Below are 14,714 nucleotides of genomic sequence, written 5' to 3'. Positions count from 1 at the left end.
TTCAGGCGTTTGCTATCTATAAATCTCTTGTAGCACGTTTCATGGAATCCTATTTAATACGATGGAGAAATGAATAGCAATGATTAGCCGTTGGATTTTGTTAGGGGGGAAAAGGGCTAAACGCAAGGGTGCACGTCACGAGACCGACACCCACGAGTCATACAGCCCACAAGTTATACAGCTCACAAGTCATACAGCCCACGAGTCATACAGCTCACAAGTCATACAGCCCACCAGTTATACAGCCCACGAATTCGACACTGAGTAAATGAAGCCTACGAGTTCGACATCAAGTAAAACAAGCCCAGGAGTTATACGGCTCACGAGACCGACACTACGCACAAAAGGCTCATGAGACCGACAGTAAGCAAACAAAGCCCACGAGACCGACACTACACTTAAAAGGTCCACGAGACCGACGCTACACATACAAGGCTCACGAGACCGACATTACGCAATAGAGGTTCACGAGACCGACACTAAGCAAAGAAGGCCCACGAGACCGACAGGATGAACAACGCCACCTAAAGACCAATAAATTGTATAGGATGTCCTGAAAATAGCATAGGAAGATATGAGAAATGGAAAAGAAGAGTTGCCATCTCCGGCAGGGTGTTACCCCATCAGTTGCCCCCCCCCCCCTCCACCCACCCCCCCCCCCCCCGAAATGATCAGGATCTTTAATTGTGTTTACATGGGTGTGTGTTTGTGAAAAAAGAAAATGAACAAAATACAGTAAAAGTGTGTAACAGATCTTTCCACAGTAAACCTGTGAGGGTGTTGATTTAGTATTGATAAAAAAAAAAAAATAACGTAATCGTCCATTAAGGTAGCGTTAGGGTTTCGGAAAAACCAGACGCATCCATGAAAACAGCTATTTTATTTCCCGAAAAAAGTACTATTTTGAGGAGAAAAACACAAGCCACAAAGTGAGATGAATCCTTGCGATATAAAACGTTTTAATCAGTAGAATTACGTTATAGTTAGGCCCTACAGAGAAAATTGCAAATAGATCTTACTGCAAAACGTTCAAGCGGGAGGGTAGAACTTCTACAATAGAATAAGTAACTAGTGAATCGAGAAAGAGAAGAGGTAAAATTATATCCTGTCCATATTCTAGCTAAAATCTGGGAAAGCCTATTAAAGAATAGCACGATGGCATTATTAAAGGGAAGGTCCAGTTTTGGTTGATGATGGCACGTCGGGATGAAATTTTTTGCAAGATAATGAGAAACTACTTATGAAATATGAAAGAGCATTGAAATTTATGGAGAATTCAAAGTTTGTTTGACAAAAATTGGTCTAGAAATGGCTGAGAAATGCAAAAATACGTCGTCCGATTAAAAGTGTGGGTCCCACACTTTCCCTGTTATACGACCTTACCTCCCTCTACCGTTTGAATTTGACTACATTGGGCTTGGGGCTTTTTCAACCGTTATCTTCCGCACACGCGAGCGATGTGTACCGCACGGCTTGGTTTGGGAGGTTGACCTTTTCACCTCCGTGAATTTGGGAGAGAGACGGTGCGTAGTGGGAATATTGCGTAATCATGGGGGTTCATGGCACATTTGCAGAACTGTATGCACGTCGTGTGTGTGTGTGTGTGTGTGGAGTTCTGTGATCTCACTGCGCTATATCAGCCGTCGCGTCGTTCCGTTTGTTTACTTGAGGGCACATAGTCTCTTCCTCGGTGTGATGCTCCGTATAGAGCTCTACGGATTCCGATTCGAGAGCGACTAAAACAATTAGGTTTTGCAAGACGAGGTATACATACGTCTCAGACCCAGAAATCTCGCAAAAGAATATAGATTCTTTCAAAATGAGGCGTAGGGGACAACGGAGGGATCGCGATTATTGAAACTGTACAAGATGCCTTCATCCCGTAGAAATGAACCGACGCGACACCTGTGATCTACCGACCCCAGCTCGCGATGTCCTGAGTGAAAAAGTGAGTATACAGGCATTGAGTGTAGAAGTTAGTCAGTCCGACATGATGTGAGAGCTTGAAGTTTATCTCGTGAAGAATATCCTGTGCCTGCTAGAAAAGATGTATGTAGGATGACCCACAAATGACTTGATTACTTTATTTTTTCACCTTGATTTTCAAGGTTTTATGCGTGTAAAAAGTTCAGAAAAATAGATTTCAGAATAATGAATTTCGCAAGGGGTAGTCGGCCAACTTATTCTGAAGCGTCCATAGTATTCTCAAGATTATGTGTATCGATCCGAAAACGAAATAAGGCTCGTTATTTCAAAGGAGATTCGTTAGTCAAAAATGAAGGATTGTTCGTTATTAATTCTAAAAGTGAATGATATGTGCCCAAAGAGAATGGGGGAGGGGGTGATCATAATTTCTGTCGAGTATAGTTTACATGAGATATTTGGAAGGGGATGATCTACAGTGTACTACTAATACGTAATAGGTAGTATCAGAAACAGGGGAACACAATGGCGCGGCAGCATTACACCCTCGTCGTTACACCTTTGAGTAGCCCCTATTTATAATAACCGTTTCTACATCATATTACATAGCTCATCCTTATGATGTAATTAATCTGTCTTGTCATAATCATAAAAATGAAGTATACAATACCTGCAACATAAACGACTAACGCTGGCCGTTTGGCGGAGGTTCAGTGGTCCGATGCATCATGATTATGTGCGTGTGTTTGCGTATCATTTTCATTCAATTTTCTCTGCGTAGTATCCTATATACATGTACTTTTTATATGTATTTTGATTTGTATTTTGATTTGTTTGCTTTTGTTTTCAAAGCTCTTCAATTACTCTTTGTTATTATTAAATTGACTGGGACTTTATATGCCGTAGAAGACTGTAGGTTGTTCATTCACTGCGTCAGTTTTGTCCATCTATGTAGATCGTACATATCGTACATAGCTCCATCATGATGAACTGCTGTTTGCTTTGATGCACCCTTTTCTTTGAAGTGTGCTGAATAATTATGAAAGTTATAAAAACTGGAAATATGAAATAGATTTTGTGATTTGACAAGCTATAAGATGATTTGCAGGTTGCATAATTCCATTTCCATTTCATAATTTGTTATGACAGTCAGTGAGAACAGCTTGATGTCAGGTTCTAAAATTTTTTAGGATGTTATGATTATGTTACCCGGATGAATCCTTTCTGATAAAAAAAAAAAAATAATCTTCAGATGTATTTTTTTTTTCTCGAAAGGGATTCATCGTGGGAACAATGCGTGTATAAATTTTCGTATAGATTGTCGGTTATGAATGCAACCAATGTCTTTTCCTTTTACACTTTCATCATAATAAGAAGTAGGCTATGGATACTCTACATCTCAAATTTTAGTGGTTTCTCGGGACCTCTAAAAATGAAATCAGACCACCAAACTTCTAAACAATTTATATCTTGACGGTTCCATCGGAGAACTGTGTCGAAAAAATTAATGTTTCCTTTCATTGGTAGGCCACGATACATTTCTTTTTTCGGGCCATCAAATTTTGAATTGAACGTTTTTGTAAGCGATCCAAACAGGACGCCAAAAATAAATAAATAAATAAAACTCAAGTTTCTCTCAGAATTCACTTGTGAAAACTCAATTGATTCCATTAACAGCAACTGCGATGAATCATGGGAGTCAATGAGATGTATGACCCGACGTTACTCTTTCAATATACGTTCACGCGTGAAAAAAGAATGAATCTTTAATTCCACTGTATCAATTTTTTTAGAGATCTCAGGAGCAATCGAGAAAAGACAGGAATGCGCATTGGAAGCCAGTCACCAAAGGTAATGTTATTGTAGTAAATATATAAACAAACGTGACCTGTTCTTTTTCGCATTGTGTGTGTGTGTGTGTGTGTGTGCATATGTATTTGTGTTTTTGTTTTATTTGTTTGTTTTGTTGGGTTTTTTATTGTCTGTAGAATGTGAAAACATGTAAGGCCTATATCGGCCTATAATGACGCTTATTTTTATTCCGCAAATTTCTTCTTAGAATGTAAGGCATTGTGTGAATATAGTTTTACTCAGGTACATAAACTACGGGATGTGCAATTGAATCGTATATTAGTTGAAGAAAATGTCTACTCATGGAACTATGGTAACGATACAATGATTATGAAAATGTTTATGTTTTGTTTTCATTACACAGGCAGATGTGCTCAACAACAACAACAACAACAACAAATCAAAAACACCAAAAAAAAAAAAAAAAAATGGAGAGGTTCGGACATGCCGATTACCGAAGTATCGCCAGAGACAAGTCGCTTTATCCATCTGTCTTTCTCCCGAAAAGTTTCTTCCTCCACCTCTCCGAAGTTCGGCTGAGCCCCTTCACAGCCTGAACGTTCATGGCGACAACCATGCCCAGCCAGAGGCATGTCATTCCATCCGGCCCGCTGCTACCACTGCCCACCTGTCTGAAGAGTTGAACATTGGGGAACGACGTTGATGGCATCACAGCGAGTATTCACGGTGGTTGTTCAAACTGTGTGAACAGTTTCTTTGGTAACCTACTCTGCTGTGGAATCGGCAGTAGACTAGATCATGGTTTAGGCCTACTATTAGGCCGTATTTTTTTTTAATAGTGTACTGTACATTGTTCTAAGTTTTGCACACAACTATATCCCCACAAACACAAGAGCCACTATTAGGGTTCGCGAGTATGCCAAAAAGCGGGATACAAATTTCGAGATTTACATGGCCATCGTAATCTCGAGATTTTTGCACATGTGCACAGAAAATCCCACTAATTTGCGTGATCAGCATCGCGACGGTACCCCCAACAAATCTTGCACTTGATTTCTTAAATAGTGTGCTGATTTGCTCCCGGTGACCGCGTAAACGGCTGACCGAAAATACTTTATGTACTAATCTCCTGATTTTATATTCCATCATTCAAGCGAGCATCACAATAACGGGTAAATGACAACATCACACTACTGTGTGGCAGCTGCGTAAATATTGTCGGTACATGCAAACGCGTGAAGAGGGGGGAAATCTCGAGATTTGGAGTTCAGTCGTCATCCTGGGTCGTCATCCCGCTATGTTGTTATACGTGTGGATCCGGCTAATGGCGTGTAGATATTCTACATAATGGAAAGATAGTACACACAGTATCAAGACATGCATGATAATAAATGCGAACGATCCGGGTGAACAAGCGCATTTTGTATTATTGTACTGATAGGGTATTATGAAGGAAATTGTACGTATAAGGCCTACGAGTGTTACTTAGTAGCCGCGTTTGTACGTACCATATAGCGGGTTACCAAGCTCCCCGAAACTCGAGTTTTTATTTTGTTTTGTTTCGTTTTCTTTTCTTTGTTTTTATTGAAACCGTTAAATGACACGCTCCAAATTAATTGATTAGTAGAGTATACTATGCGCTCCGAAACTAGAGTTTGTTGGGCTTTTCGTCTGTTTCTTTTATTTTGTCTATTTTTATTTTTGCAGCCTTTCTCCCTTACAGAAATACTAGTAACCCGCTAATTGCCTATCGATAAATTGATAAAACTACAAGCATTGTTCTTGAACCTCACATACATTGTCGAGTGCACGCTGTTGTGGCGTGCGCTATGAATGATGGGATATGAAAGATTCGAGTTTTTGTGGTCGACCGTTCACACGTATCTGCGGGGCAAAGATTAGCGCGCTAATAACAGCAAGATTTCTTGGGTTTAGCATTGCGCTGTTGACCGCGCTTATTTTGTTGGGTTTTTTTCCACTCGTGCGAAGAACTCAGTTTACTATAGCGGGTTACAAATTTCTCGTTTTGTGACCCAGTAATTTCTATACGTGTGAATCCCCCTAATAGGCGTGTATAGATGAGTAATGAATGCCAGCGCGTTTTCACTTTACTTAGGCTGTATGTTTGTTTATTATTGCCCTTGTCTTATTCAACAAAACAACAAATTACGATACAAAATGATTATACTCAGAATACATTACGCAACAGTGACTCCAAAGATATTACTGTGAATGCCCATCCCCCGTCACATGGATGTAGGGCCTAATTTACACTGTACTGTGACGTTCAAACAGTAAAAACATTGACTCAACGATCAATCATTAGTTCACACATTGTACATGTATACACACAACATGTTTGAATGTATGCTGGTTAATTAATTTCTTTGGTAGTGCAATACGCTGTACAGGCCTGTTGGTAAATTCCCACAAGATGTTCGTAATCTGTCCTTTTTAGTACCTCGGATAAGCTTGATTTTCAGACATTTCCTTTTTTTTATGTCGAAGGTTTATTTAGTCTCTTCCTTTTCTCATATTATCCCTGTGAATTATCCCTGTATGAATTTTCTTTGCAAATATGTAGCTCGACCGTAAGTTTCTTATAAATAATCTATTACATCGGTAAGTATGTAAATTTTGCTAGTAACAAATAGGCAATGTTCGCACCTCTTTAAAATAATGGCAGAGAGAAGTTTAAATCTGCGCTTTCCAGCACAGCGATGTATCCTTGACGTGGAATTATTATAGGTGATAACTATTGAATACAACTGGGAAGAACACTGTCGAACCGAAGATAATGATAATTCACATGTTACTGCTCAGTATTATCAGTGTAATTCATTTTAGTACAATATTCACAGTTCACATTATTAGTATTATATCTCGCCATCGTTGTTGTTCCTGTTACTGGCCATTGGTGTTTTTTTGTTTTTGTTTTGTTTTGTATGTGTGCTATATGCCTATATCTCGCGAATCGTGAAGAGGCTAATGACTGGGAGCCAAATGATATCAGATAATTATTGTCGATAGCATTAGCACTATAATAAACTGGAACGGATTCCACGTACTCTGACGTTATGAGCATCGTCAAAATAATCTTGACAAAACATATTTTCTCCTCAAACAAAACAGAGGTTCTCAGGAGGTTTGTAATGACAACTTATACAGAGAATGAAATTATTTTGTGATGATGATAATTGTAGTATCACACAGTATTCATGATAATCATTACAATGGTATAAAAAACGGTAACAACAAAGGCAACAATTTCAAGCGGCAATATACCAATTCCAGGAGTTAGCTGTTTTGTTTAGCAATAGCCTCGATTTTTTTTTATACATGTACCACGAACTGCGTGTTTGTGATTGATGAAAAAAAAAGGAGTTAAGTGCATTAATTACTTCACGCAACCACGTTGGCCTCATTAGCTGTTATACGAGTTGATAAGAATAATCCCAGAAATATTCATTTCCAAAAGTGATTGACACTTCGTCTTGTAATAATGTACTTACATTTCCCTGGAATTGTTGGTATGTACGGTCCGATATCACCATCTCCGGTTCTGTCCGAGGTCATAATGTGCAGTAATCGTGAATACTGATTAGCTCGGTTAGCTTCAAGAGGGTTCTGATTTTAAAGCGAGATGCCGATCCAGAGAACTTGCAAGATAAACTTTATACACTGATGAGAAACTAACTGTAAACAATCGAGGGAACTTGATTAACCACAATTGAAATGCTCTTCCAGGGAATATAAAGCATATGAACATGTGTATAATAGGGTTCACCTTCAAGATCAACTCTTCTTGTTTTATTCTAATTTATTTATTGTGTTATTCAATTATTTTTTAGTGTCTTTTTATTGCACTTCATTGTACTGGAATGATGGCGAATAAAACTAGACTGAACTATAAACTAGAACCGAGTTTGTAATCCTTTACAAGATCAACCTTGTTTCGTTATGTTCGTCAAGTTCACAGCTTTGTCGACCTCATGTTTCAGCAAGGAACTGTGAATGGAAAGATATCCCCTCCCTCTCTCTCTCTCTCTCTCTTTCTGACCTTAGTTTCAGGCTAACCGTGTTGTTTTGTTTCAGTTTTTAAATCAGAATTGTCGGAAAAGATTTGAATGTAATCCATGGTCGGGGAGGTGTACTGCCACACATTTTCAGCCCTCGTCTTACTGCATCCGATTGATAAATTGCCTTTTATACATCGACATGTCCATGTAAGAAGGTATAGACCCTTCTCTCATACATCCATGTATGACGGTGTGTGTTTGCCAGCAAGGATGCGGGATGTGGCGTTACAATCTTCCTTCATTTTCACAGTTTTGACCGACGATTTGTCTTTTGTTTGTCTCAATTGTTTCCGTATGAATACGTTATGAGTTATTTTTTCTCCCTCAAAATTGCTCTGAAAGAGTCAAAGGAAGTGGAAGTGCTGCTATCTGCATATTAATATTCCCATTAAAAAAAAAAAAAAAAAACTACGCAGTCATTCCATAATGCTACCGATGTTATGATGGTGAAAAACTTATAGGCCTATACAGATGCGGAACTTTGTTTTTGGTTGTTGTTGTTGTTGTTTTTTTTCAGAAGCATGATGTCATATGAATAGTGTGTTTTTTTTCGAGTTTTTTTTTTTCTGTAATACTCAAACATAGCAAGGATCACATGTGATCTGACAAAATTGTGATATGAATAATGTAGATGATATGCAATTCCAAATTGTTATATCTACATGACTAGTATAGCTCAAGTTTGATTGGCCATATTTATTCAATATCAATATCAGTTCTTGCCCGGTGGAAAAAAAAAAATATGTGGTGTGGTTTACGTAGGTACATGTATACAAGTATACAGATATATATATTATATATATGTATATACAATGTATATATATATATATATATATATATATATATATATATGTGTGTGTGTGTGTGTGTGTGTGTGTGTGTAAAACTGTCTCGAAATTACTCAAATTTCCAGTTCTATTCTGAAGAATGAGAAAAGACACGCGAACAAGCGGTGTTCAAAATTTACAACAAATACACAATAGTACACATACGTTTTATATCTCTGTATGAACACTGTCAAACACTGTACAGTTTGTGATATGATGGTCACTGCATGATACAGATTTTGCTTGTGGAGATAGATTGACAAGAGTTTTCGCTTGACGGCTAGCATCGTCTTCCATACGGTTACAGCTCGTTATTCCGAAGGTTCGTTATTCCGGAGGCTCGTTATTCCGAAGGCTCTTCAGTCCGAAGTTTCGTTATTCCAAAGGTTCGTTATTCCGAATTTCATTTTCGGATTAACAAAATCTTCGGAATAGAGAACCTTCTGAATAACGCTACAAAAAATGTTCGGATTAACGAACCCTTTTTCATTTTCAGATTAACCAACCTCTAGGTATAGGGAATTTGTGTTTTTCGGATTAAGGAACCTTCGGAATAACGAACCTTCGGAATAAAGAACCTTCGGAATAACGAACAGCACCCTTCCATATACAGCCAAGATTTCAACCTGCAGATGAGCCAAGACACCTTTGTTTTATACGTGAGTATATATATAGGTATCATAAAAAGCTATCATTGATTTGAAATTGTAAGACGACATTTCCATGCTAATGGAATAATGTAAACCTAAATAATTATAGAATCATATAAAATGTCTTTCAGGGTGTCTTACCAAAAATTGTTTGATTAAAACATTGTTGATTTCTCCGTATATACCGAAACTTTTATGGATCATCACATCGCCTCCAATGTATACGTTGTTTATAACAATAAAATATGTAACGCTCAGCAAGATTAGTGTAATATGAACCATGACTCCATTCTCTCAATATATATATATATATTTTTAGTGGAATTTCGCTGTGGGTTGTTTGAGAGATGTACATCATGATAACCGCTAGGGAGTTGAATGTTCCAGCATGATCCTGTCGAATTTACTTGTATAGGTATACATCGGAGCTCTATTGTAGCTCGATCCACTAAACATGGGCAAGTCAGTTTGCATGCTATATGCACAGTGAAATCAGTGAAATTTCGGCCACTATAATTATGCTGAACAAAACATACAATCCCATCGCTGACAAAAAAACCTGACAATTGATATTATGATATAGCATTCAGTTCTAACTTGAAGTTTGCATGAAGTATGATACAACATAAATATGTAACGAACCAAGTCACTGCCAGGGGGTCTTACCAAAAATAATTCTGATTAAAATATTTTGATTCAATTCATTCATCACATCGCGTTCGGTACGTGTTTACTTATTTTGTTTACACGCGCTAAGCAGAATAAAACAGAATGAACCATTTGTCAAGCAGGTAAGTCATGACGTGATTGACAATACAGACTTTGCCACAATAGTTCCGTAACAGTAAATTAACACAAAATCTATAATCATCGTTTGATGACAAGAAACCGAGTGTTGTCTTTATTATACATGATGAATACTTCACGTATAAAACGTTGTAATAACTACGTACGATACCTGCCCGTAATATGGATCATTCACGTAAACAAATTCCCGCTCTTATTTATTTTTTTTTCGGCAGTTGTAACGGGGAAGTGACTGTAATGTATCAGACACAGCTATAAAAAAAAGTGATTTCATTCATACAAACGTGTATTATTACTATTTTGTCGCATGATTTCGGACATGAATTTCTTACAGTTCAGAAGCAGCAGTGATGAGATTGAAATATTAACCCGTTCCATACTGAATTCTGAAATTCCCATAGACTTAATACACAGGCTGCCAGGTTCCCGTAGGAAACGGGTTAACATACCTATAGAGATGACCCTTGGTTGCTAAACATATCGATTTGGCAGTCAAAATCAAGGAACCAGCCAATAAATGGTACAAACTTTCCTTCTCTAATTCAATTCAATATACAATTTTTTTTATTTCCATCTTTAAAAAGACCTCGTCTACACAGCTCTAACACTAATTGATAATAATCATTGAGTAAACTATTTGATTCATTTAGAAAGGTGATTGATTCTTCATCTTGTTATGTACAGTACTAGTTTCCTCTAACACTTGACAATAATAATTCAGTAAACAATTCATTTTGAAAGGTGATTGATTATTCATCTTGTTATGTATTGTACTCACATTTCCCCTGTATGTATGTTCGGTCCGATACCTCCATCTCCGGAACTGTCCGAGGTCACACTGTGTGCATCCATCGATGGTGATCGAATATTGATGAACTTGGATAGGGCAATTACTACTACAGCTATATAACAAACATGCAGAGATCACGGTCTATAGTGCGCATGCAAAGCAACCTTTATACACTGATGAAAAACAAACAATCGACTGAACTTGAGTAACGAGAACCGAGCTTATAATCCCTCACAAGATCAATCGTGTTACGAAATGATCACGGTAGTTTTGCCGTCGGAAATGTACACATAGGCCTACAGGAATATTCACCAAGTTCACAGTCACAACCTTGACGTATTGTTCTGCAAAGAGGTGGGAATCATCGATAATTATCTTTTTCTTCATCCCTTTCTCTTTCTCTCTCCCTCTATCTCTCTCTCTCTCTCTCTCTCTCTCTTACCTGTTTGATTTTAGTCTTCGTTCACTTTTTTCTTTGTTCGTTTGACCGAGGAGGTAAAGGGCTGCTGTCATCTCTAAACAGTTCTTCATTTGTGTCACGATCGTTGTGCCGTGTGAGATAGCGTCGTCGTCACTATGCTCATTATGACTTCCTTTCAATCTTTCAATGTTTATAATGTCACACTGTCTGTCCATGTAAGAAGGTATAGACCCTTCTCTCATACATCCATGTATGACGGTGTGTGTTTGCCAGCAAGGATGCGGGATGTGGCGTTACAATCTTCCTTCATTTTCACAGTTTTGACCGACGATTTGTCTTTTGTTTGTCGCAATTGTTTCCGTATGAATACGTTATGAGTTATTTTTTCTCCCTCAAAATTGCTCTGAAAGAGTCAAAGGAAGTGGAAGTGCTGCTATCTGCATATTAATTTTCCCATAAAAAAAAACAAACTACGCAGTCATTCCATAATGCTACCGATGTTATGATGGTGAAAAACTTATAGGCCTATACAGAACTTTGTTTTTGGTTGTTGTTGTTTTTTTTTCAGAAGCATGATGTCATATGAATAGTGTGTTTTTTTTTTCGAGTTTTTTTTTTTTTTTTCTGTAATATAACATAGCAAGGATCACGTGTGATCTGACAAATCAGCTATGGTTCCACCGGGCAAGAACTGATATTGATATTGAATAAATATGGCCAATCAAACTTGAGCTATACTAGTCATGTAGATGTAACAATTTGGAATTGCATACCATCTACATTATTCATATCACAAAATCGCCATGAACAATGCAAAAGCTTACCATAAATCATATTTTGATGTAGGGGCCTAATACATAGTTTTAGAACTGAATAATTGGGCCTATACAGAATTCATTATTTTTTCCACCTGGTTTTCTGTAGGCCTATATATGGCAAACAACAATAACGTTGGCAGGGACGGATCCAGGAATTCTGTAAAGTTGCGCAACTCTTTTTCTGGTGCCACTTTCGAGTTTCATTTCATATTTTTCTTTTTATTCCCATTGTTTTTTTAACGAAAAATAAACGGGGGGGGGGGGGGGCATCGTGCGCCGGTTGTGCCACCCTCTGGATCCGACACTGATTGGGGCCTGCTTATTATCATTGCATGTTATAATTTCATCATTATAATATCCACATCGAGATTCAACATTCGGTTAGTGATCTAATACATGCGCTGCCGGCGAAACCCGGGGTGCATTATGTTGTACATATAGCTAAACCATCTGAAGAGTTTGTTCGCAAAAACCGATAAGTCCATTTTTGAAGATTTTGAAGTATGGTCTCTGTCATAAAGTACAAAATAATACACTTCATCTTCTCTGCCATCATTTCGACTTCGGTATTCAAAATTGTAATCAAATAAATTAAACAGATGCCAAATTTGTGAAATTCCAATAATCCAGCTTGAATTCAGACTCATTGCAGCGCGCTGTTTCATAATAACAGTTGTAATTTGTCGAAAGCGAAAATTATACATTAGGCGTTGTCTCCATTTCACATGGGAGTGTGAATAAATAGGCCTACATGTAGATCATTCGGACTTACGTGTGATTATAAATGTTTTGACGATTTTCGACTAAATCGTTATCTCAGTTTGCACACAATTATTAATTCTCAAAGCATTGTTGTATGATTAAATGATGATAGATATGACCTAATATTGATTACATTTTTAAAAATATGATGCTTTATATACTGGGGTTTCTGTTATTCACATATTGAGATTATAACAACACGATAATATTGCAAAACAAAGATAACGGGAAAAACGAAGAAAAGACAATTCCTGTGCTACATGTACAATGATAAAATTGATTCGGTAGAAAAGGGATTCTAAATCATAATTATGAAGAGTGTAATACTAGTATTCCAAAGGTTGTATTGATGAATATGTAAAAAAAAAAAAAATAATAATCGTTGGTCCCAGTCAGCTCCCAGTCTGTTCTGGTACAATACTCGACGTACGAGTGAATCTACGATCTGTAGTATGCATACAGTGCCATGAACATTGCATTCGTCCTTCAGCCTCGTGACTGAAAAGAGCACCCAGGAGGGTGTTTCATAAAGCTGTTCGTAAAGTTACGAACAGCTTCTTGTGCTGAATTATGGAAATTCTGATATGTATAGCACATCAGAACTGATCACCAGTCGCTCGTAAGTTGTTCGTAACTTTACGAACAGCTTTATGAAACGGGGCCCAGGTCGTGTGTCATGTCAGGGAGGTGACCCTGGTCATGTGCAGTACAGTACTCTCCGCATAATCGGGTAGGCTCGGGCAGAGCGTTTCTTACCCGATTAAGCGGAGTACCCGATTAACAGAAGAACACATATTATTCATAATTGACACACACAATGTGTATGTACATGCATTGTACACTGCACCAAACACCTTCACTGTATGCTTAACACGCGTGCTTGCACGGCACATTATACATACCTTACACTTGCTCAGTCACGAGCAATAATTTACACTCTTTTTATGAATAAATATGTCTTCAGAAAAATTTGTTGTTTGACTCTAGACTCCTCGCTAACACGCAGGCGTTTTCCGAAATGGACACGTCTATTTGCCTGCACTATAGTCACGTAGAACGTCGGGTTACTTTTCGAGAAGTGACTGGGGAAAAGCAAAATTATGGAGGTGCATGGTGCATGACCTGATTTTTGTCGCAAACTTCTCGTATTGTGAATGTTGTTGCGGAGCAAGGGAGGAGCGTAAGTGTGTTTAACTCCCGTCTGTCTATTCAATTGTGAGTGCCAGCTACGTGTGCAATGTTCGTTTACGTGTGGCAAGTCGGTACTGGTACATGTGTTTTCATGTTAAATCACTCCCCAAATGATCGGTCTTCTTTGCAAATTAAGCAGAGAATGCGATTAGCCGAGGAGAATTAGACATTATGATTTCTTAAAGTGTTATATCTGCGATAAAATGTGGGTAGAAATTAGACTACAAGAAATTATTTACCCATTTATGCGGAGAGGCAACCCGATTATCAGGTAATTTTAATGTGCATTGGAACTGATTTTTACATTACTACCCAATTAAGCGGAGTACCCGTTTAAGCGATACCCGATTACGCGGAGAGTACTGTACTTGCATAATATGCATGCACGGAACAGGCAGGGAGGAAGGCTGGGAGGCGTTCGGATTACACGTTGCATGGCCGTATGAAGCATGTGGCCCTGCACATCGGTGTGTGTCTGTGTTAGAAGCTGCTTGGTCCTGTGGTGTGTGTATCGCGCACCACGGGTGAGAATGGGGAGAGGAGGAGAGAGATTCTGCGGCAGGTCCTTGGGGAGTGATAAGAAAGGTGCGCGCTGGATAAAAATAGAATCGTTTCGGTCAAGGGGTCAAACAGT

At 38.2% G+C, this 14,714-nt stretch overlaps 1 pseudogene; it reads left to right on the top strand.

Annotated features, from left to right (window-relative positions):
* The first annotated feature begins 1,869 nt into the window (after positions 1 to 1,869).
* On the top strand, positions 1,870 to 4,438 carry LOC140226642 (uncharacterized; annotated as a pseudogene).
* Positions 4,439 to 14,714: the final 10,276 nt, after the last annotated feature.

This window comes from Diadema setosum, chromosome 3 (assembly GCF_964275005.1).
Source record: "Diadema setosum chromosome 3, eeDiaSeto1, whole genome shotgun sequence".
NCBI lineage: Eukaryota > Metazoa > Echinodermata > Echinoidea > Diadematoida > Diadematidae > Diadema > Diadema setosum.
The sequence above is the reverse complement of the archived record's forward strand: the minus strand, read 5'-3'. Positions and strand labels throughout refer to the sequence as shown.